This window comes from Camellia sinensis, chromosome 9, assembly GCF_055761805.1.
Source record: "Camellia sinensis isolate YWXY chromosome 9, ASM5576180v1, whole genome shotgun sequence".
Taxonomy (NCBI): Eukaryota; Viridiplantae; Streptophyta; class Magnoliopsida; order Ericales; family Theaceae; genus Camellia; species Camellia sinensis.
Window position 1 is genome coordinate 106,474,810 of NC_138969.1, and position 24,942 is coordinate 106,499,751.

Here is a 24,942-nt window from a genome sequence, read left to right on the forward strand (position 1 = left end):
CAACGGTTATGATCAAACTGCTCTAGATCGGATACGCAACCGTTTGATTGATTGGTTGACTCATCGCCAACGGACGCCACATCACTGCCATGCGGAGCTGACCGTCTTCCACGTCACCCATGCCACATTGAATCCACATCATCGTTCTAACTTGTCCGATGCAAATTGGAAGGCGCCCTCATGGTGCCTAGCAAGTGCAAAGTGCACTATCAAACGCCACACTACCAAAGGCACGCGCGCGCGCGTGCGTGTGCGTGTGCGGACATCCTAGTGGTGTGAGTGCATGCACACTAGCATCCATTCCACAATTCCATATTCAAAGCAATATTCCATGTAGCACTTTATTAAATGCTCCATGTTTTCCTCTCTTTCCAATGCGGGAGAAAGTCTCCAAACTTATTTCAAACTTTCCAAAGGAAAATAAGGTTTTGAAAACACCCAAAATGTAACGCCCTGTAAATTCACCCTGTTATACACACTATTAACATGATCATAAAATCCCAAAAAGGTCATATCTTTCCCATTGAACTAAAAGTTGAGTGTCTACACTTCATATGGTACATTTCCATGATGTTCAAAGTCTTCTCTCAGTTCGGTGAGCTAGATAACTTAACAAAATATAAACCCCTTGGGCGTACAACATTACAAATACAAAAGATAGTTCTGTTACATAATTCCCAAAATAAATGCAAAACAACTAAAAGCCCTAGACTTCAATTAGCTCCCCAAAAGAAAACAAGGTTGGTGCTTGCGCCAATCCTTCAACGAGGTTGACCTTCTTCGATTCCTAAAAAACAAATTAGGGTTGAGCCATATGCCCAGTAGGAATACATTTATCCACGTATCTAATCCTTTGAACAAGATTATGGCATCTATGAGACATAACATCACAATAAGGTTTATTGTCACAAGAAGCCATCAATGAATCATAAAGGAACACTATAATGTAATATGACAAGTGCTACTAACATCATCATGTACACAATTTAGTATCTACAACTATAGAAATCAAACCACGCATTTTCTACTTGAGTCCAACTGAAAATAACCCTATTATTTCCGATGACAACCCCCACGTTCGCTGGCTACTATACGGCGGGAAGTGGCACCCTAGAAAATCATCCGTTTTTCCACATTCGTCGGCTACTATATGGCGGGATTGTGTGGACACCCAACAACTTTTTCCCTCATTCGTCCAGCGATAAGCCTAGACATGGCATTTGGGCACCTTTTTAAACTCCCCTCGCGGGTACCAACATAACACCACTCTTAGACATCACCAACCCACACATGGACTCATGCATTTTTAATAATTCAATCACATTCCAATTCCACAGTACAACATTCAACATTATCATAAATAACCATCACACAAAACCTAACAAACAATAACCTTTCAGTAGCCATTTCTTTAACTACATCAATTCCCACATTTCTTCTCTTCATTCTTCCTCAATTTCCATGAATCAAGGAAAAGTCCATTATATCATGTAATTCCTATCCAAATAAAACTTGGAGTTTTATAAATTTTGGGGGTTTTCTCTCTCTTGTCAACAATCTAGGTTTTAACAACATTACATTAGTGATTAGAGAAGAAAATTGAGAAATTTCAAACAAATTGTAAAACAAGAGCTTAGATATATGTAGTAAAGGTTTAAGCCAATGAAATCCCCAAATTTATTAACACATCACATACATTGCCATGAAATCCCATCAATAAAGAGGAAATACAAAGATAAAGGTATCCCTACCTCAAATGACAGGCCAAAATCCAAGCTTCTTCATGGTTCTACTGCAAACGCACGATCTAATCGATAGAAAATGATGATCCTTAAGTGTATTTCGCTCCTAGCAAGTGGTTTCGGGTGGATTTCTATGGTAGGAGAGGTGTTGGATGATAGGAATTTAGGGTTTCCAAGAGAGGAAGGGAGATGAGATCAAGAACAGAAAAAGGAAGGTGTGAAAATGATATAGAATTGCTGTGTTTAAAAAGCTGTCATCGTGTTCCCCGCTCGAGCATGACTTCCCACGCTTGAGTGTCCAGACACGATCAAGAAGGCCCGCTCAAGCGACGACTTCCCCGCTCGAGCGGAGAAAGAAGAGTCTCAAAGGTTTCTGTAGAGCTACAGTATAATTATTGGATGCTAGCATTTCACGCTTGAGCGTGACATCCTACGCTCGAGTGGACATGCCTGAAATGTAACGATGTTCTGGGAGCAACAAATCCATGCTTGAGCGGCGGATTCCCCGCTCGAGCGAACCTAAAAAAAAAATGTCACAATCTCTCCCTCTTAGGAAATTTCGCCCTCAAAATTATTTTCTACCTCCCACCTGATGCAACAAAAGGCAATATCAACTAAACAGATAAAAGTGCACATATTCAGGCTTTCAGCACGCATGAACATATACATACACCTCCACTTGGACACATAAATAATAGTAGAAAAATACCCACAAGAATTTGCTTACTTTCCATACATTCACTAATCAAGGCAATGCTAATACATTTATAGTTCCACCATTGTCTCTAATTTAAACATGAGGTTAGTTCAACCCAAGGTCGAGAATAAAACTTATAGCCCACGTTTAACCCCACTAAATACCCAAGAAAAGTAAGAAAATTAATACATCATAGGTTTGAGAATAATTCAGGGTATTTTTCACGGACTTCGGCTTCTCGTTCCCATGTCGCTTCCTCCACGCCATGATGATACCACAATACTTTCACTAGTGGAATCACCTTACCTCTCAACACTTGTTCTCGTGTATTAAGAATTTGGATTGGCTTCTCCTCATATGATACATCATCGTTTACTTCAATTTCTGTCCAATCTAACACATGAGAGGGGTCAGGTTCATACTTACGGAGCATAGACACATGAAATACATTATGGACTCTTGAGAGCTGAGGAGGTAATGCAAGACGGTACGCCACTTCCCCAACTCGTTCGATGACGTCAAAGGGACCAATAAACCTTGGTGATAATTTTCCACTTCGGCCAAACCTCATCAACCCTTTGCTAGGGGAGATCTTCAGAAACACATGATCGCCGATCTCAAAGGATAAGGGTCGTCTCCTCCTGTCTGCATAATTCTTTTGTCAATCTTGAGCAGTGACTAACCTTTTCTGAATAAGGGCTATTTTCTCGGTGGTTTCACGGACTAGATCTGGGCCTAACAAAGGTGAATCTCCCACTTCAGTCCAACATACCGGTGACCTACATGGACGCCAATACAATGCCTCAAAGGGTGCCATTCCAATACTTGCTTGGAAGCTGTTATTATACGCAAATTTAACCAGGGGTAAATGCTTCTCCCATGACCCTTTAAAATCTAACGTGCAAGCCCTCAACATATCTTGTAAAATCTGAATAACACATTCGGATTGCTTGTCAGTTTGGGGGTGATATGTAGTACTAAAGTTCAGTTGAGTTCCCAAGGCGCTTTGAAGACTCTGCCACAACCTGGCTGTAAAACGAGGGTCTGTATCAGATACTATACTGATTGGTACTCCGTGGAGGCGGACAATCTCATGAATTTAGAGTTCGGCTAAAAATTCTACGGAGTCCCCCATACTCATGGCGAGAAAATGAGCTGATTTAGTAAGTTTATCAACAATCACCCACACTGCATCGTTACTTCTCTGAGTCATAGGGAGACCAGCAACAAAATCCATGTTGACGTATTCCCACTTTCATTTGGCAACTAGAAGGGGTTGCAATAGTCCAGCCGGTCTTTGGTATTCCGCCTAACTTGTTGACAGGTTAAACACTTGGACACAAAAGAGGCTACGTCCTTTTTCATACCCTTCCACCAAAATTGGCAGCTTAGATCATGATACATTTTGGTGCCCCCCGGGTGCACTGCGAGACGAGAATGACGAAAGTCTTTCAAAACTTCATTTCTCATGGATTCGGGCACGAACAACCGGTAAACGTAACGAACACTAGAGTCTTTATGAACATTTAAACCCTTTTCTTCCTTTTCTAGTTGAATTCTCCGTTTAATGGTCTCCACTTCTGGATCACCCAGTTGAGCTTCAATTACTCTTGCAACAAGAGTCGGTTGTACGATGGTGGTAAAGAGGGTTGCTTGTTTTGAAGATTCACCGAGCCACAGAGAATACTCATTGACATCTCCCAACATCTTCCATTCATTCATTGCCAAGTTGGCTATTGTACTCATCGACTTTCTACTCAAAGCATCTGCTGCCACATTGGCCTTATCGGGATGGTAGTGTATCTCAAAATCATAGTCTTCCAGGAACTCCATCCACCTCCGCTGCTGTAGGTTTAAGTCCTTTTGGGAAAATAGGTATTTGAGGCTTTTGTGGTCAGAAAAGACTTCAAATTTCTCACCGTAGAGGTAGTGTCTCCACAACTTCAAGGCGAAAACAACGGCGACGAGTTCTAGATCGTGAGTAAGGTAGTTTCCTTCATGAGTCTTTAGTTGACGCGACCCATATGTTACTACCCTTCTTTCTTGCATAAGGACTGTAATAACCCGACCTTTGTTTATGATTCTGGTATACTTCCAGTCCCTGAATTTGTGCCTTTATATGCTTATTGTGAAACTCCATGTAGAATTAGGTGTAATTAAGTAAACTTTATGTTTATAGATTTATATCTGTTTAATAAGAAAACATATCTGTCACAATTAAAATGGTTGGATCAGGAATTGAAAGCCTTAGGAGATCAATAATTCGAAATTAATTTTATATTTGAGATCAGCATGATTTTTAAGCCATGATAAGCATTTTTGTGAAATTTCAATTCGGAGTGATTAAACTGAATCAGTTTTGTCCTATTCAATTCTTATATATATAATGAATGCTTTAGCCATTTGACATAATAGATATGTATGCTTAAGTCATTTGACTTTGAACCTAAAAACTAAAATATCTCCTGAGAGGGTTAGGAGAGGAGAATGAGGAAGAAAGAAGAGAAGTCTTCCAAGGAAAAGATTGAGAAGGTTTGAGGGATTTAAAAGCTCAAGGTATGTTGATTATACTTTAATTAACTCCTCTCTCGAATATGGGTAAGAATTTCTTGGGTATTCACATAAGTTGGGGTTTGAATAGGTGTTTTCATCATTTAATTAATGGTGTTAATTGGAACCATGTAAAGGAAATTGCATTCTATTCTTAGTTCTACATATTTGCATCCAATTATGTGTGTAATGGATCTATGTGTGTGTTTAGATGTTATAGAAAATGAATTATAGTGTAGTAGTGAAGATCAAGACCCAAGTTATGTTGAGATTGTTATGTGTTATGATGTTTATGTACATGATTTTTGAACCATACTTCATCAATTAAAGGACCTATTTGAGCCTTAAGAATACTCACCAAAAAATGGGATTTTGTCTGAATTTCGAACTACTTTCTGTCCAGATTGCCGCACGTGCGGGGCTCACAGCCGCACGTGCGGCCCAAGCTGAAAAAAATGTTCGGCTCCATTTCACGTGCTCGACCCTCTGATATTTTTAAAATATTTTTCTGATGATCTTAAGATGGCAGTAAATTCATTCGAAACGTAATGAGTCAGGAAGTAATTTAACAAGGAAAGAAGGAAGTTAATTTGTGAACTTTGTATGTGTATAGGACACGCTTCAGGGGGAAGTAGTGCTCCGCCTCAACACTGTGAGTAGTAGTACTGTAATCGTACGTTTACTTACCGTTAACCATTCTATTCTTAACGTTCTGTTTTACATAAGCAATTACGTTAACATTTACGTTGTTTGAAGATCGGTGAGAACATTGAAAGATGATGTGTACCTCGGTATGACTCTGGAATTCCTCTGCATTCTGTTTATGGTTAATGGTTATTATTAATGTGCTATAGCCTGTAAATTACCTAAGACTCCGTACAAGAAGTATTAAAACTATGCAAGTAGTTAACGGGAAGAAATTATGACTATAAACTCCGCTTAATGGAGATATGATATTTGAACGTCCTATCAGGGACTCTTATAATCTTATTTGGTTCGACACATGTTTCATGACATAGAAATTTGCTTAGAAAGGAACGAAATAAAAATCAGATAGAACCATGGGTTGCCTTAAATGTCAGGAATTGAGTATCAATAATATTGATTCACCTTACGGTATGAATATGAGAGCATGCTATTTTGCTACTAAGAGACCTGAAGTCGTTTATAATCTACGACATGAATGTAAAGGTTTATCATCATTATGTAAACCACGTTAGAAAGTATATTGCTCTGTCTCTGTTAAGCGTACTGTGATGACGATGATAACGATATAACAATAAATGCTTTATTTTCTGATATGTATGTTTTGAACCAGTAAATGACTGTCCTTATATATCAAAGTATTCAGGGCATCTTTAGCACAAGGCCCTTGCCCGAGGGTAATAATACCGTGGTTCAGGTATTACTGGAAGTCCCTCTGCGGAACTAAAAGGTATTATATTGATTTATTAGCGCTATTGAATGTACCATGTATAGTCAAACATGAATTCTGATTTCTGTTATGATTCAAGCTTAATTAAGAACATGTATGACCTTGTTTTTGTTTATCCGTTCTGTTTATGTTATGCACTGACATAATATGAATTATTTGGTCTTCACGACCTATTTTGGGTATGGAACAAAGTGCTGTACGGAACTAAGTGCTGCAATGCGAGTCACCTCTAGAATCCGTGCGAGTCACCTCTTGAGTCCATACATACATGAACTAGGCTTAAAGCCAATCTGGGCCAAAGGCCATTCTGTATTTCTAATATGGAACAAAGTGCTGTACGAAACTAAGTACTGCAAGGCGAGCCACTTCTAGAATTCGTACGAGCCACCTCTTGAATCCATACACATGTGAAAGTTATAAGGCCTATGGCCATTCTGTATAAGTTGTTATGATATGAAGCAAAGTGCTACGCAGAACTAAGTGCTACGTTGTGAGTCACCTCTAGAATCCGTGTGAGACACCTCTTGAATTCATACCAGTATGTTCAAGGGCTTAACGCCAAATTATCCAAGGGCTTGATGCCACTATGTTTAAGGGCTTCGCGCCACAATGTTCAAGGGCTTTACGCCACTCTATTCAAGGGCTTACAACCATTATGCCTCAAGATGTTATGTTTCAAGCCATTATGTTTAAAGTTTAAGCCTAAGACCATTCTGGAAATAATTACAAGATTAAGTTAACTATGTGTTCTCTGCACTTATGTTTGTACATTATAATTCAAGTTAATCATTAAATTGTTTACGTACTACTATTCACTGAGCTTGACTCACCCTGTGTTATGTTTATTCTGTAGGCACTCCATCTGGAGGTCAGTCAAAACCCGTGGCATCCGTTCCTCTTTTGTCAACCCCGGAGTGTCCAGGCACTTAAGTGAAGGCAACCATTTTATGGAGTTCTGCTAAGCTTTTGGTTTTGTACCCTGATTGTTTGTCTAAGGTTGTAGTGTATATAATCTTTTTACTTCTTATTGTTTTTGTTACGCCCAATTATAAGGACTGGGTCTGTATATGTATATGTCCATAGCTAAATTCTCAGATGCATGCCACTGTATGTTTGTTTGCCTTATGTTCCGTTTGTGATCCTGGCATGATAGTGGTCGCTCAATGGATATAGTTCTTTTATTTATGATAATTTATATTGTTAAATGCTTCCGTTCAAGCCCCATATGTTATGTATATCAGGTTAAGTGTCCGTTTCTGCTTAGGTTATGCCCGAACTTTTAGGGGCGAGTTTGGGGCGTGACAAGGACACACCCCAATCCCTCCCTAGAGGCATCACAATACACCGTATAACCTAATCCCCATTTCGGAATGATAGGGATGGGTGCGGTGGTTAATCTAAACTTTAATTCTTGGAAAGAGTTTTCACATGCTTCGCTCCAAACAAACTTTATTCCCTTACGGGTTAATCTGGTCAACGGTGATGCTAAAGAAGAAAAGTTCTTCACAAAACGGCGATAGTAACCAGCCAAGCCCAAAAAGCTTCGAATTTCGAAGACATTCTTAGGCTGCTCCCAATTTAACACAACTTCTATTTTTGAAGAATCCACCATAACTTCATCCCCTAAAACTACGTGACCCAAGAACTTTACTTCCGTAAGCCAAAATTCACATTTTTCATACTTAGCATAAAGCCGGTGCTCCTTAAGAAGCTGCAAGATTGTACGAAGATGCCCTTCATGCTCTTCTTCAGAAGGTGAATAGATAAGAATATCATCTACAAAGACCACTACAAATGTATCAAGGAATTCTCTAAAGATTTGGTTCATTAGGTCCATGAATGTAGCTGGGGCATTGGTTAGCCTAAAAGGCATAACCAAGAACTCATAATAACCATATCAGGTACGAAAGGCGGTTTTGGGAATGTCCTCTTCTCTAACTCAAATTTGGTGGCAACCCGACCTCAAATCTATTTTAGAGAAACAACAAGAGCCCTTAAGTTGGTCAAAAAGGCCATCTATTCTTGGTAAGGGGTATTTATTCTTAACCATAGCTTGGTTCAATTTCCGGTAATCTATTCACAATCTTAAGGACCCATCATTCTTTTTTGCGAACAATGCCGAGACTTCCTAAGGTGACGTGCTATCGCGTACAAAGTGCTTACTAAGTAACTCTTGCAACTGTTCTTTCAGAACAACTAATTCAGTTGGAGCAAACCTATACGGTGACAACGAGATATGTGCCGTACCCGAAAACAAGTCTATAGTGAACTCTACCTCCCTATGAGGTGGTAACTCTATGAGATATTTAGGAAAGACATCGAGATATTCACGCACTACTTTTGGGAATTCATCCCGGACTACATCACTTCCATCTTCCCAAAGGCTTGCTAAAAGGAAATTAATTTGATCTCGGCCACAAGGATAATATGATGAGGGTAAGGATCTATCATACCTATCCCACAATAATGTAAAACGATCACCACTTATAGTACACACTGTGACCCTCCACCGGTAACAATCTATTGTCGCCCGGTACGCGAACAACCAATCCATTCCGAGAATAACATCAAAACCCGCCATTTCCAACATTACAAAATTAAAAAGAAGTTGTCGACTTGCTACCTCGATTACACACCCCTGACATTCCCGGGTCAGATTGACCTTTCCCCTTACTGGTGATTCTACTGTGAGTGAAGCTTGTAGTTGTCTACTCTCTAATCCCAACAATGATGCAAATGACGTGGCAATAAAAGAATGCAAAGCCCCAGTATTGATCAACACCTTAGCCCATGTATTGAAGATGAGAAATGTACCTCGCACAACTAATGACCCTGTAGCTTGTTCAGAAGCAGTACCCGCATACACCCTTCCCTAAGACCTCAGCTCCCCTACATCACCCCTCTGAACATAAGTTTGTTGTGTAGACTGAGCATATGAGGCTCCCTGAACTGTCTTGGATGCTTGTCCTGATTGAGTCGACTGATATGATTGTCTCTATCCCTGACTCATCGATGGGCCTTCAGACTGCCTAGACCCCGCCATCTCCAGAACCCCTACTTTCTGTGGACAAAACTTCTTTAAATGTCTAGGTTGGCCACATTGATAACAAGATTGTTGCTGGTTCCTACTTTGAGGTTGACCTTGTGAGCGCACCGGCTAAGACCGTGCCCCACCTATCTGCCCACACTCTGTAGCCTTGTGACCCATCTGGCCACACCTATAACATGCATCGGTAACTCGGGGCATGTTTCCTGAACTCCCACCCGACACATGGCTTGAAGATTTAGTTTGTTACATGGATGATTGTTAAGATGATGACGAACCCCTACACCTCTTGGAAGAACCCGTGTCACTTCTAGTGTCAGACTGTCTTATTCTCTTTGATCTTTGTCTTGCCTCCTCGGCCTCTACTGTGATTTCTACATGAGCTACAGCTTCGACTAAATGGTCATAGTCACGGATCATGTTACCAACCACCTTCATCAAGATCTTTGGTCTCAACCTTTTCTCAAATTCAAGACACTTCCTTTTTTTCGTAGCTACCAATTTGGGTGTAAAACGAGATAGGCTAGTGAATTTCGCTTCATATTCCGCCACCGGTGTATCTAACTGTAATAGTTGCTCAAACTGTTTCCTTAATCGTTCTCTAGCCGTGGAAGGGAGGAATTTGTCCTGAAAAGCTTGCACAAATGCTTCCCAAGTATGATCAACCCTATGGTTAACGGACTTTCACCATTGCCCGGCCTCCCTCTTCAGTTGATAAGCCACCAACGCCACTCGCAACTCATTCGCCCTGATGTCTAAGATCTCAAAGGACTTGATTATCTGTTCCAGCCACTCATCGGCTTTCATTGGATCAGGCTCGCTACTATACTCGGTAGTGTTGGAACGAAAGAACTCCTTTTTCCAAAATGAAGCTCTCGTTTACCCTTCAATGGTTCTAGCCGCTTGCTCGGCTCTCAACATTTCCATGGACTCCCGCAAAACCCTTGCCATCTCCCTAGCTAATACCCTCACAGCTCCTTGGGCCGGTGGAGTGGGTATGTTGTTTTGACCCACTCCCTCCTCTGGCGGAGGAATCTTAGGTTGAGTTGGGATGTTCCGGCCACCCCGTTGGGGCCTACCTTGTGCTCTAGCGTGCCCAGACATCTATAAGATATAGGGACAAGGATTAAATTTAATAATAATTTTTCAGCACCTAAGTGCCCCTTACTCACTCCTCTTGAAAGCATCATAATCAAATAAATACTCAACATGCACATAAAAACACACTTGAGTTATCCTCCCTAGATGTTAGCTAATTCCATGGCAATCCAAGTGGAAAGAACAGTGATCAAGTGTCTTTCCAAGAGGATTTCGAAGAATGCAACGGACAAAGCCATATCCTAGGATTCTAACCCTATATCCATCTAATCACATAGAAACACATAACACCCTGACTTAATCCATATAATATAAGGACCCTATTGCGACTGACGTCATTTCCCACGAGCCCAAAGTATTCTAGCCTATGGCTCTGATACCAACTTGTAACGCCCTGTAAATTCACCTTGTTATACACACTATTAACATGATCATAAAATCCCAAAAAGGTCATATTTCCTATTGAACTAAAAGTTGAGTGTCTACACTTCATATGGTACATTTCCATGATGTTCAAAGTCTTATTTCAGTTCAGTGAGCTAGATAACTTAACAAAACATAAACCCTTTGGGTGTACAACCTTACAAATACAAAAGATAGTTCTGTTACATAATTCCCAAAATAAATGCAAAACAACTAAAAGCCCTAGACTTCAATTAGCTCCCCAAAAGAAAACAAGGTTGGTGCTTACGTCAATCCTTTAACGAGGTTGACCTTCTTCGATTCCTGAAAAACAAATTAGGGTTGAGCCATATGCCCAGTAGAAATACATTTATCCACGTATCTAATCCTTTGAACAAGATTATGGCATCTATGAGATATAACATCACAATAAGGTTTATTGTCACAAGAAGCCATCAATGAATCATAAAAGAACACTATAATGTAATATGACAAGTGCTACTAACATCATCATGTACAAAATTTAGTATCTACAACTATAGAAATCAAACCACGCATTTTCTACTTGAGTCCAACTGAAAATAACCCTATTATTTTTTATGACAACCCCCACATTCGCCGGCTACTATACGGCGGGAAGTGGGCACCCTAGAAAATCATCCATTTTTCCACTTTCGCTGGCTACTATACGGTGGGATTGTGTGGACACCCAAAAACTTTTTCCCACATTCGTCCAGCGATAAGCCTAGACATGGCATTTGGGCACCTTTTTAAACTCCCTGCATGGGTACCAACATAACACCACTCTTAGACATCACCAACCCATACATGGACTCATGCATTCTTAACAACTCAATCACATTCCAATCCCACAGTACAACATTCAACATTATCATAAATAACCATCACACAAAACCTAACAAACAACAACCTTTCAGTAACCATTTCTTTAACTACATCAATCCCCACATTTCTTCTCTTCATTCTTCCTCAATTTCCATGAATCAAGGAAAAGTCCATTATATCAAGTAATTCCTATCCAAATAAAACTTAGGGTGTTATAAATTTTGGGGGTGTTCTCTCTCTTGTCAACAATCTAGGTTTTAACAACATTACATCAGTGATTAGAGAAGAAAATTGAGGATTTTCAAACAAATTGTAAAACAAGAGCTTAGATATATGTAGTAAAGGTTTAAGCCAATGAAATCCCCAAATTTATTAACACATCACATACATTGCCATGAAATCCCATCATTTTTCCACTTTCGCCCAAATGGAAACAAGTTTCTCTTCTCCAATGAGAGAAAGATCTTCACTAGTTTCTTGCCTCACTCAAAGCAGAAGCTTTTCCTCTCATCAAAACCCGAACTAGCGGTGGCTCCATCGATTCCACCACCGCACGCGGTGGCAGTGGATGATATAAAAGAAGTGATAAGGACACTTGGGTTTTTAATGCTTGAGGCATTGTCGAGTTACTTGGGGATAATTGATTCAATTTCACAGTAACACTTGAAGACTCATTGGGAAGGCAAAGATGAATTGAAGGTCTTGTTAGAAATTTAAAAAAATAAAATAAAATTTTCCATATTTAATCATCAGAAATGATAGGTACCTCATTTTTCCTTGACCCCTACAACCCCCACAGACACATGTCAGTGAGTGATAAGAGGAAAAAAAAAAAAAAAAAAAAAACAAAAAGCAAAAAGCAAAAAGTTATCCAATCCCAATACATTGGGGGTGGTGGGGGTCAAGGGAAAATAGGGTCTCTACCTTTTTCCTTTGATCATTTTATTATTGGGTCTATATTTATTAGTTTTTTTTTTAGATGGTACAAATTTATTAGTTTTTAAAACCTTCGTAAGTTACAAAATTAAATTTTACTATTATATTAATATTACGATATTTATTAGATTTAATTCTAAAGAAGTTTTGAATTTCATCCTCTTTCATTCAATATCAAATGTTCATACATCACCCATACTTATATACAATGAATCTAACTAACAAACTAACAAACACAATAACTAATTCGTAATTGATTCTACAAATATCTAAGTAAAATATCTAACTAAAATATCTGAGCTGATGACTCAGCAAAGCCGAGCTTGAAGCTGTGGTTGGAGCTGGTTCTCAGAGCTGTAGTTGAAACTGCTTCTACAGCTTAAGCTAGCTGTGATATCTAAGCTATCTGAGATAGGATCCTCAACATTCCCCCGCAAGCTGATGGAGGAAGAACCTGACATGAGTTGGTCTTTAAGAGAGGAGAATCTGGAGACAGATAAAGGCTTAGTGAAGATGTCAGCCAACTGATTAATGGTTGGAATATAGTGCAACACCAGTCGTTTAGCAAGCACTTGATCTCGAACAAAGTGACAATCGACTTCAATATGTTTAGATTTGGAATGGAACATTGGATTAGAAGCCAGAGTAATGGCAGAAACATTGTCACAGTAAAAGAAGAGGAACTGTAGGAGGAACAATGCAAAAATCCTGAAGTAACATACTAATCCAAGCAAGCTCTGCAACTGTATGAGCTAAAGATATATACTCTGCTTCAGATGAGGTTTGAACCTAAAAATACACAATAGCTTGAGGTAGATTTTCTATCAACTGCATCTCCAGCCCAATTGGAATCTGAGTAGGCATGAAGATCAAAGGAGCTGAGTGTGTAGGTAAGACCATGAGAGATGGTTCCTTTAATGAATCGAAGTAATCTTTTAACACTAGCATAGTGACCAACAGTGGGATTATGCATATGTTGACACAATTGATTCACTGCAAATGAGAGGTCAAGCCTGGTAATGGTCAAATAATGTAATGCTCCAACTATGCTTCAATAGACAGATGGATTGTCAAATGGCATATCTGAATCAGGTGGTAGACCAGGCTTGGCAGAGATAAGAGAGGAGCAAGCCTTGCAATCCAACATATTAGCTTTAGTAAGTATGTCTTGAGCATACTTCTGTTGAGATAGAATAGTGGTGGAACCAGAGGTTGCCAAGAAAATATGACATAGAACCAAGCTTTTTCATACTTCTGTTGAGATAGAATAGTGGTGGAACCAGAGGTTGCCAAGAAAATATGACATAGAACCAACCTTTTTCATAGAAAAAGCTTAATGCATTTGAGTAACAGGAGCTTGAATATGATGAGCAGCATTGCCAGTGACCAATATATCATTAACATAGACTAATAAGGCAAGAAAGACAGAACCAGTTTTTTAATAAAAAGAGAGGAGTCACATTTGCTGTTCTTGAACCCTTGAGACAAGAAAAAAGAAGATAAGGTGGAGTACTATGCCCTCGGTGCTTGTTTGAGGCCATACAAAGCCTTATGAAGCTTACAAATAGACTGGGAATTGGAAGTAGTGGTCAGTTCAAACCCTAGTGGTTATAGCATGTATACCTCTCCTCTAAGATCCCATAAAGGAAAGCATTAGAGATATCTAATTGCTTAATAGGCCAGTGGTGATGAAGAACAAGACATAAAAGAATTCGAATGGTTGGTAATTTAGCAACTGGGCTAAAAGTTTCTTTGAAATCAATTCCCTCTTGTTGGAGATATCCTTTGGCCACCAATCGGGCTTTATGCCTAGCAATGGTTCCATCAGAATGTCGTTTGATTTTGAATACCCACTTACAACCTATGGCAGTCTTGCCAAGAGGAAGGGAAACTAGAGACCAAGACTTTTGGTTTTGTAAGGCTTGGAACTCTTCTACCATAGTTTGTTTCCAAAGAGGTGCAAATAATGCTTCCTAATGAGTGGAAGGCTCAATATCATAATAGAAAAAAGAGGCAACAGTCTTAACAGAGGCCAAAGCAGTTTCGGACCTAGTAACCATAGGATGATAGTTAGTGATAGAAGGAAAAAAGGAAATAGAACTAGAGGGAGCAGAAATAGGTAATTGAATAGAGATAGAGTGAATAAGAACAAAAGGCTGAAGTGGAGAAGTAATAAAAGGCAGAGAAGGCTGAGATGAAAAAGGACTAACAAAGGCAGTAGGAGTATTGCTGAGAGGAGGAGAAGAAGATGGAGATAAAGAAGAAGACGGATAAGGAGATGGAGAAGCCCAGAAAAAAGATTAAAGACAAGGCACTTGAGATGAGGAAGAGGAAGAAGAAGACAAGTGAGCAAAAGGAAATATTTGCTCATTGAACACCATATGTCTGGAAAGATAGATGGTGCTAGTTTTGGGATCAAGACACCGATAACCTTTAGCAAATGAATGATAGCCTAAGAACACACACTCAATAGATTTAGGTTGCAATTTGGTAGAAATGTAAGGTTTAAGCCAAGGAAAACACTGACATCCAAACACCTTAAGAATAGAAAAATCAAGGACGCTTTGAAAGAGAATTTCAAAAGGAGTCTTGTATGCTAATTTGGAAGAAGGTAATCGATTAATAAGATAAATTGCACAAACAATGGCATCAAACCAGTAATGGAGAGGAACACAAGAGTGATGGAGTAAAGCAATGGCCACTTCAGTGAGATGTCTGTGCTTCCTTTCAGCCACACCATTCTGAGATGGTGTATAGGGACAGGAGGGTTGATGAACAATACCTTGAGCCATGGGGAATTGCTTCATTTTATTATTAAAAAACTCTGTGCCACCAACAGTTCTAAGGATTTGAAGAGAGGTAGAAAATTATTTTTCTACATAAGCTTTGAATTCAAGAAACTTATCATACACTTCACTCTAGTAAGCTAAAGGATACAACCAAGTGAATCTACTAAAATCATCCACAAAGTGAACATAATATTTGTAACCAGAAGTGGAAGAAAAGGGATCCCATTTGCAACACAACAATCAACACAGTCTTGAAGATGAATTGAAGTAGAATTCTTAAGGTGTAAATGAGGCATAGATTGAGACTGAAATTGTGTTTATGGTTGAGACTGAGACTGAAATTGTGGATCCATACGATGCCAACAGCCTAAAGCAGAATGACTAGAACCACCATAAATTTGGCAAAACTTATTAGAACCTCTTCCTTGGCCTCAACAAGTTTGGGTTCAAGTTTGAAAAGAGGGGTTTCTATGTAGGTGTTACATAAATGATTATGGGGTGTGTATATGAAGTCATCTTGTGTTAAAATACTTGATTTTGGTCTTTGGGTTAATATTTGGAAAATGAGGAGCTTCGTCCTGAAATGTCTTGAATAATTATTTTGTATAAATAATGAAATTGGTATGGAAAATTTGAAATTGGGAGAATGTATACATGAATGGTGTTGTTGGATTTGTTTAATCACTCACTTATGGAAATTTGATGATTTATCTGTTATAGAGATTGTATATCTATTTAGAAATATTTTCTTTGGGCTATTGGTGGAGGATAGTCATGATTGTTGTAGACACCGCATGTGGATTAGGCGAATTGAAACTAACTCCTTAACCATTATCATTGAATATGATTATGAATGATATACAATGTATATGTATGATATTTGGGAAGAGAAAAGGGATATACTCCATGTTTTGAGGAGAAGAAAGGGGATGGACTCCATTGAACTAAGTTGGCCTGTGTGTCTAGGGTGAAAGTCCCGAAAACCATTTGAATACATGGGTACCGATTCCCGTGGATGAAATTTTCGTAAAATGGCAAATAGAAGTGAATGTATTTGTATAATGATTTTATTTGTTGGAAACTTGTGAGGTGTAACCTTTGTTGATGGGTTAAATGCAGTAGAGATGTCTATTGAACCAAAATGAATGAATTGAGATACGAGTTTGGCATAACATAGTTTTGGAAAGAATTCTCAAGATTTTGTCGTAGGACAATGAACATGTGCATCATACTTATATCTTGTTAATTCTTATATATTGTGTTAGTATGTTTCCACTGGGCTTTGGCTTACCCTACTTGGAAACCATTTTCAGGTGTTGGAGACATGCCTCCACCGGGACAGTAGTTTGGGGAGACTTGGAACAAGAGCTTCCTTTTAGTTTATTTATTTTGTATAGCCAAGGGCTAAGTTGTATTGAGTTAGACTCTTCCTTTTGCTGTAACCAAGCAATGTCTTGGAAAATGTAAGCCTGTAGGGAATTTATTTTGTTGATTATTGACTGGTATTACATGCTATAGATTCAAGATGAACATTTATGAATGTATATTGCATGTGTTATCTTTTATAATATGAACTCTGATGAATGAAAGCATATGAATTCTATCATATTCACTTCTCTTATTAGTGGGATTAGTTGCATACATTTTGGGGGCGTTACAAAATCATCTACCAAAACCTCTGTAAGATCCACCATATCCTCTATATCCAGATCCTCTGTAAGATCCTTGACTATGGCCACCTCTGCCTCCTCTAGAATAAAATTGACCTCAAGATTGATTAAAAGACTGAGATTTGGAATTGTCAGGTCCTTTAACTATAGAAAAGGCTACAGTTGGTTCGACAGATTTTTTATTCTTAGATTCTAATGAAGAGCCTCAGAACATAGTAAGGAAAAGAGATTACCCTAGTAATCACTTTTGGTCGAGCATGAATTGTAGTGGAAAAAGCATCATACTCAGAAGGAAGACCATTCAGAGTAATGAGGACCAGATCTTCATCATCAATGATAACAGAAGCCAAAGCTAACTGACTGACTATTGCCTTGATTTTGGACAAATACTCTTCCATTGTATCTGACTGCTTAGCAACACTATTAAATTTATTTTTTAGTTGATATACAAGCGAACAAGATAGAGTCGTAAACCATTTTTGCAGAGATGTCCATACCTTAAAACAGTGATGAAATTGAAGAACAGATGCGTAGATCAATGGTGTAAGAGTTGCAATGATGCAACTTAGCAGATGTGCATCAATCATAGTCCATTGAAGAAATTCTGGATTAGGAACCGAACTACCTGTTGAATCAATGATCGTATAAGAAGGAGATTGGTTGCTCGAAGAATATTGGAGAGCTGAGACTGCCAGATGATGAAATTTGTTTCATCAAGCTTGACTGTTACAAAGGATGACAGATTAGAGATTAGTAAAGTCAGATTCGAAGGACGAGACGAAGAAAGTGAAGTTGCCATGGATCAATTGCTCGTTAGAGCTCAAAGGCTCTGATACCATAAAGAAGTTTCGAATTTCATCCTCTTTCATTCAATATCAAATGTTCATACATCACCCATACTTATAGACAATGAATCTAACTAACAATCTAACAAACACAACAACTAATTCGTAACTGATTCTACAAATATCTAAGTAATATATCTAATTAAAATATCTGAGCTGATGACTCAGCAAATCCGAGCTTGAAGTTGTGGTTGGAGCTGGTTCTTGGAGCTGTAGTTGAAACTGCTTCTGTAGCTTAAGCTAGCTGTGATAGTTGAGCTATCTGAGATAGGATCCTCAACAAATTTGTTACAACTATATAGTTTGGTTTAATTTTTCACAAGTTATTTTGGACAAATTTTTATTTTTATTTTTTAATATTTTAATCATTTAATTTTTGTACTTTTTAGATATATCAAAATTAGATTCATCTAAAAAAATTAAATGACTAAAAATATGAAAAGGTTCATTAGAAACAAATAAAAATCTGAATAAAAATGTAACAATATTTTGTTTGGATTTTTGTTTGTTTTTAATGAACTTATTTTATTTTATTTTTCTATTCTAGTAAATTTATTTTATTTTTAGATACATCTAGATTAGGTGCATATAAAAAAATTTGACTAAAATAAGAAAACAAAATTTAGACAAACATAAATTGGTCTAAAAATATTTTTTTTTTTAAAAATGAAACCAAGAAGAAAATATAATTTCCAAGAGTGTGAGACTCACAAAACACACAAGAAAATCATGTACATGAGATATATATTGAGTTTTTACAAATATTTTTATAGACAACTTTCTTACTATGTTATTTTAAATGCATTCGAATTTCATATGTCATGTATGTCTTAATAATTTTGTTGAATAATATTGAATTGTTCCACAATATTTTTGTAACGGGTCTACCCTCTAGTCAAGACTCTGACCTTGTCGATCGCTTGTCAGATCTTTCTAGGGATGGAAAATCCATTTCGTATCATGAGGCTAGTTCGCTATTTCGATGATGTCACCTTAGGGTTGCATTCGATCATGGTGAATTTTCCTGGCACTAACTTTTATCGCGCTGACAAAGCTGCTGATGCTATTCGGAGGGAGCTAATGGCAGTGGTGAGGGAGTGGAGAGCTGCCATGGTAGGCGGTGGAGGAGCTATGAAGCAAGATATACTATCTCATATGATTGTTGTGAGTGATCCAACTGGAAAGGGTATGGGTGAGGCTGAGATTGCTGATAAAATGACGGGTTTGTTGGTGGCTGGTTATGCGAATGTGGCTGTCACCATTTCTTTCTTCATGAAATTTGTGGGAGAAAGTCCATACATCTACAATAAGGTCCTATCAGGTAATGACTTTGTAACATAATTTTCTATGAAGAATTAAGTGATTGTGGTATTTTAAAATTATAAGTTACTATTATTATTATTATTATTATTATTATTATTGTTATTATTGTTATTAAATTTTTTTTTGTGAACATTTTTTTGTTTGTATAATAAAATTCTCTTGGATTGTAATTCAGGTAGTTAGCAGTTGACATGTGCGATACACAGGATAAAAGAATTTTTTTTTTCTAATCATAATATTTCCTAAATTTTTGTTAAATTATTTATGTGTATACATACATATAAAATTATTTTTTTAATAATAAATTTGTGAATAGAGTGAACCAACAATATTATATATATATATATATATATATATATATATCATATTTATTATAAATAATGAAATTTGGGTTAACAAATTTAAAACCAAACATTGATCAAATTAAAAATAATATTGTTCATTCTCCAAAAATTTTGACTATACTCATGTTGTTAGAGTTTCATGTTAACTTATAACTAATTTATGTGTTTTTACATATTTGAAATGTAGAGAAATTGGAGATCTCAAAAGATAAAAAGACAGGAGAATTGTTAGATTGGAATGGCATGTCGAAAATGAAGTACTCATGGAATGTAATGTATGAAGTGATGAGACTTGTTCGACCTCAACAAGGAACCTTCAAAGAAGTCTTAACTGACTTCACATATGCTGGTTACATAATTCCAAAGAGTTGGAAGGTGTGTAAACATATATCAAATGAAGCTTGTGCTTTTTTTTTTTTCCAGACTAGCTCATTATTCAGTGATCTGGAACTATCACATCATCTTTTGTTCTAACTACTTATTAAAAAAAAAAAAAAATCAGATTTGAAATCCTATCTTTTAATCTTGTTGTGAAGATAGGTTTTGAATGAGTGGAATCTTGGGTCTCGTTTTTTTCTCTCTCTAAAATTATATATGTAACGCCCGCATCCTTTAATCCTTTGGAGAGTGTGTTTAATATCCTTATTTTTATCTTGGGAGTCTTTGGAGTTGTTGTCTATTGGTTTTGAAGGAGTACAATCCGATTTAAACTCGTTGGGTTTGTTCGTTCACGCTTGTTCTTGTCCAAAGTTCCTTGGAAACTTAGAAGTTTTGCCTTGGTGTAGACGCACCCCGAGGGCTTCATGCTATAGTTCGGACTCAAATGTCACAGTTCTGAATCTAATCCTGCAAAGTGCAATGCGAGACCGATAAATCACCAAAGAGTCCAAATCCGGCAAATCGTTTTGGAAAACTGATTTTTAAGAAAGAAGTGCCAAACATGGACTGCTTTGCCAGATACAGAGTCGCCACCTAAATGTTTTATTTTGGGGAATTTAGGAAACCCTGACTCGTGCCTAAGGCCACGTGTCCGTCATCACCAAAGTTGCTTCGGCTCGGGAACTTGGGTACGATTGGGGAAGGTCATCTATGAGCACTCCCCCTCGCCCGATCAAAGATCGGCTTGTACTAAACATGATATCTTGTTTTTGAAAACACATGTGTTCTTATTCTGGTTTATTAGCCTAGAATTACTATGTGATGCGCACAACACACAAGTATAGACTGGATCGCCTAAATTGGAACAAAACATTTCATGTTTATTTGTTTGAAAATGGTTTGAAGGTGCTACTCGCAAGTAGGCTAAGACGTGGATTTGCCACCCTCAAGTGGGCTTAAGAAATCATGATTTTGCCACTCTCAAGTGGGCTTAAAACTCGTATTTCGATGAATTCTTCCAATTCAAGTAATCTAACCTTCACCCACAGGCATTCATACAGTTATATCATATAAGCAGTTAGCCTCATGGCAAGCATGCTTTCATGGTGGCATTCACACTCATGCAGGATGCTAAAGCATAATAGCTTACCTAGTACTCCGAGCCAAAACAAAAGCTAGTTAGTAATCAATGCATGATCCTAGCTCATGTTAAGATGGCTAATGTAACACATGCAAAATGCAAATAGAGATAGGCCTGGCTATTCTAAAATGTCATGTGAAATGTAACACTTGATACACGTATTCAAGTTGGAATTGAAATACTATGCAATTAGTATGATGCGCCAAACCCGGTGCGTGCAATACGAATGAATGTATGCAAACATGCTAACTTAAGTATGCTAATTGAAACATGACCTAAAACTAACCATCAAAAGCAGGTAAGTAAAATGGAGAAAGGCATGGGTTTGGAAGACATTCACACACGCACGCACACTTATTACAAATTTGCCCTCTCAACGGAGGGTTCGAAAGAATAACACAAATTGACTAATTAACTAACTAACTAGCTAATTAATTATTACACAACACTTAACTAATTAAACAAATTAATTAAGCTACTAAAGCGGTAAAGAGGCCTCGGAAAGAGGGACAAATGCATGCATGCTCGGCTCCGCTCGAAAATCTATCGCCATGCTCATGCTGCCTCTGTTTACACTGCTCTGCACCTCTGAAAACTGTGCAAGTCTCAAGGATGCTTCTGAATCACCTTCTAGGTGCTTTGAGAGGCCATCGGCCAAGTGGAAAGGACACCGGCCAAGGGGAACTAGTCATCGACCAATAATAGAGCTCTCGGCCATAAATTGGTAGCCGGCCGGCACTGAAGATGGCCGACCGGCCATCTCTCCCTGCAGAATGCCGTTTGCTGCAACAGAGGACAAACAGAGCATGGCAATGCATTTTCAAGGCAATGTGTGCACAAACACCCTCCCTATCATGTCATGAACTCAAGGGAGTATGGTTCTCGACCCTCAGGCCATCAATTACGTATTTCAATGCATGATGGCCGAAGGAGCCAAGTGTCAAATCAATATGGAATGAATGCACAAAACACATGAAAGCCTCACACTCTATCATGTTGGATCAAGAGCGTCGGCGACTAAGGATTGAGGCACGTTTTGTCACTTCAAGTACGAACGTTCCTCGCTCCTCGTGTTTGGTTTGACACCCCAAACCAAACACAATGCAATGCATGGAACCAAGTACAATGCAACATGGAAATGCAAGGCGATGGAACATGAGCATGACAAATGCCATGCAATGCAACCTAACATGTAAACAACATGGTATGCAGTAAATATGTAATACTACTTTGCATCCTAGATATGCAAACATACAATGTGATAAGCATGCAACAATGATACCAACAATAAGTATGCAACAACATGCAATGCGATAGGCATACAACAATACACAAACCGCATGATCCATGGACTTACACTGAAGATGGATAAGCCTCAGCCATACCAAAACAGTGGCCAAAATGATGAAGTGATAGAATGAAACGCACAATGAGCTTGCACATGCAATGGTCCAAGAGTTAAGGCATAAGGTCACAACACCCAAACATGAGCGAGGGGTGACAATCATGGTAGTATGGTGACACCATAAGCTCTGAAATTATGTTAAGAGTGATGCCAAATCAAACACATAACACAAGCAAGGCATGCTAATGGACTTCAAGTTCAAAGCTAGCCAAGGTACTTGAACCATGGCCATATCAACCAAGCCCCAAAGGACCAAGGTGACGCAAAACAGTCCCAAGGCAGTCGAAAACAAGGCTAGAACATGCATGGGATGAGGCCAAAACATGTTAGAAAGGTGAGCACAAAACAAGACGCATACAAGGCCAAAAGGGGCAATTGCACTACACTTATTACAACCAAACATGGCATGACTTAGGCCAATAAAATCAGAGTTATAATATGTGAAAATAAGCCCCAAAACCCAATGAGATGGCATCCCAAAGGCCTAAGTATGATGGCATGCACAATGACCTATTCTTAAGGCATGAAACATAAACTATCCAAAGCAAGGAATAGGTGATAAATGCAAGTGTGTGACCATGAAACATGGACTGAAATTACATTTCACATGATGCCAAATCATGAAAATACTTCAACACATGCTAATGAACTCAAGGCACAAAGCTTACAAGCTAGAATGAACCAAGGCTATGCAAAACAATGCATGCATGACCAAGAGAACACCGAACAGAGTTTAATCATGGTAAAACATGAGGGAAAGCTCCTTGGAGTCGAGCCAAAACATGCAAGAATAGTGGTCCAAATACAAGATGCATGCTATGCAAACATGCAAGATTACTCTACAAGTATGTGAAGCATGCAAGATGCCATCAAACCAACATGGAATAGAGTTAAGGCAGGTCCTAAAAGCTACTGAAAAGTGCTGAAATAGAACCAAGACATGCTAAGTAAACATGCCACTCTTATAAGCCAATAACACAAGCATATGAGACATAAGGAGATAGGGGTGTCTCCCTCCTATACAAGACTCCAAAACCACTTCTCCACCACTAAAAATCCTCTGGATTTCAGTGGTAGGAAGGTTAAAATAAGATGATCCCAAAGCTCAAAAGTAAAGGCACAAAACAAGGCCAAACAAGGCCTAAGAGGGGGTAGCCAACCCCCAACCAAAAAGTGACCTTAAGCAACCATAACAAGCATACAAAATCAGAATTTTTTGTAGTTTAGAGTCAAGCTTGAAACAATATAGAAGTATGTGTAAAAGCTTATGCAAGAATGGGGTATCTAAAGTTTAGAATCTCACCTTTGAAGAACAACTTCAAGAACACAAGACCAGCAACTCTCTTTGATCAAAACCAGCTCAAGAACCTTAAAACCAACCTCCTAGTACCTCAGCACACAAGGATGGTGTAACTCTAGGTGTTCTAGTTCAAAAGTATGGACAAAATGCACTTTAGAACACAAATGCACACACAAATGTAGAGAGAGGGAGATATAGAGAGAGAGATATATCTAACTTGTATATCAGATTTTCTAGAACCCCTGGAAAGGGAGAGGAGGCTCTCCTTTTATAGAAAACCAATTTTGCAAAGCTTCATGGAGTAGCTAAGCAAGGCTCAAATCCCTCCATACACGTGTATGGAGGGAGGGAATTGCGCGTGCCAGCTGGCACAAAATATCTGCTAAAAGCAGATGGAAAGGGATTGGCTGGAAAATATGGCCGATTGACCAACAAAGGTGGCTAATCGATCAAATATAGTTCCGATCGGCTAACACTCTTGGCCAATGGCAAGAAAAAGGGGCCGACGCTTGAGGGGATGGCTAACAAGCTACCCTCTTCCCTTAAAAGCAAAAACACAAGTGCTTGGTCCACAACCGAGCACAAAATAGTCAAGTTGAGAGATCTTGAGGCAAGGCGCGTGGCCGAGACCTCCGGGAACTCAAAACGAACATGAGCATAGATGATCATCGAGTGTTCAAACGATGACGTCCAAGTCTTGAGGACGGTCAAAAAGGGGGTGTCTACAATTGCCCCTCTTTGACAGAACTCGAAAGTCATAACAATGACGCGAGTGAATGTCAGAGCCCAGAGATGACCCATTTTTGACAAGGCCGAAGACTTAGACAAGCATATAAGAAACGAAGATATGTGCCCGCAGGCAGGGGCAAGATGCAAATGACATGCAAGATGCCGAACATAACTTATGATCATGCAAAGGGAGCTGTAATGAAGCATTTATGCAAAATAAATACAACAATTTAAACAAGCAAATAAGAGATGATGATCATACACAT

General features: G+C 38.6%; 1 long non-coding RNA gene across 1 annotated transcript in view; it reads right to left on the reverse strand.

The window, feature by feature from the left end:
• Positions 1-493: 493 nt before the first annotated feature.
• The window catches only part of LOC114265290 (uncharacterized), a 119,585-nt gene continuing 95,136 nt past the window's right edge, over positions 494-24,942 (reverse strand). Inside the window, exon 3 of the long non-coding RNA XR_014341165.1 lies at positions 494-787. This is a non-coding gene — a long non-coding RNA (uncharacterized LOC114265290). The remainder of the gene's footprint in view (positions 788-24,942) is intronic.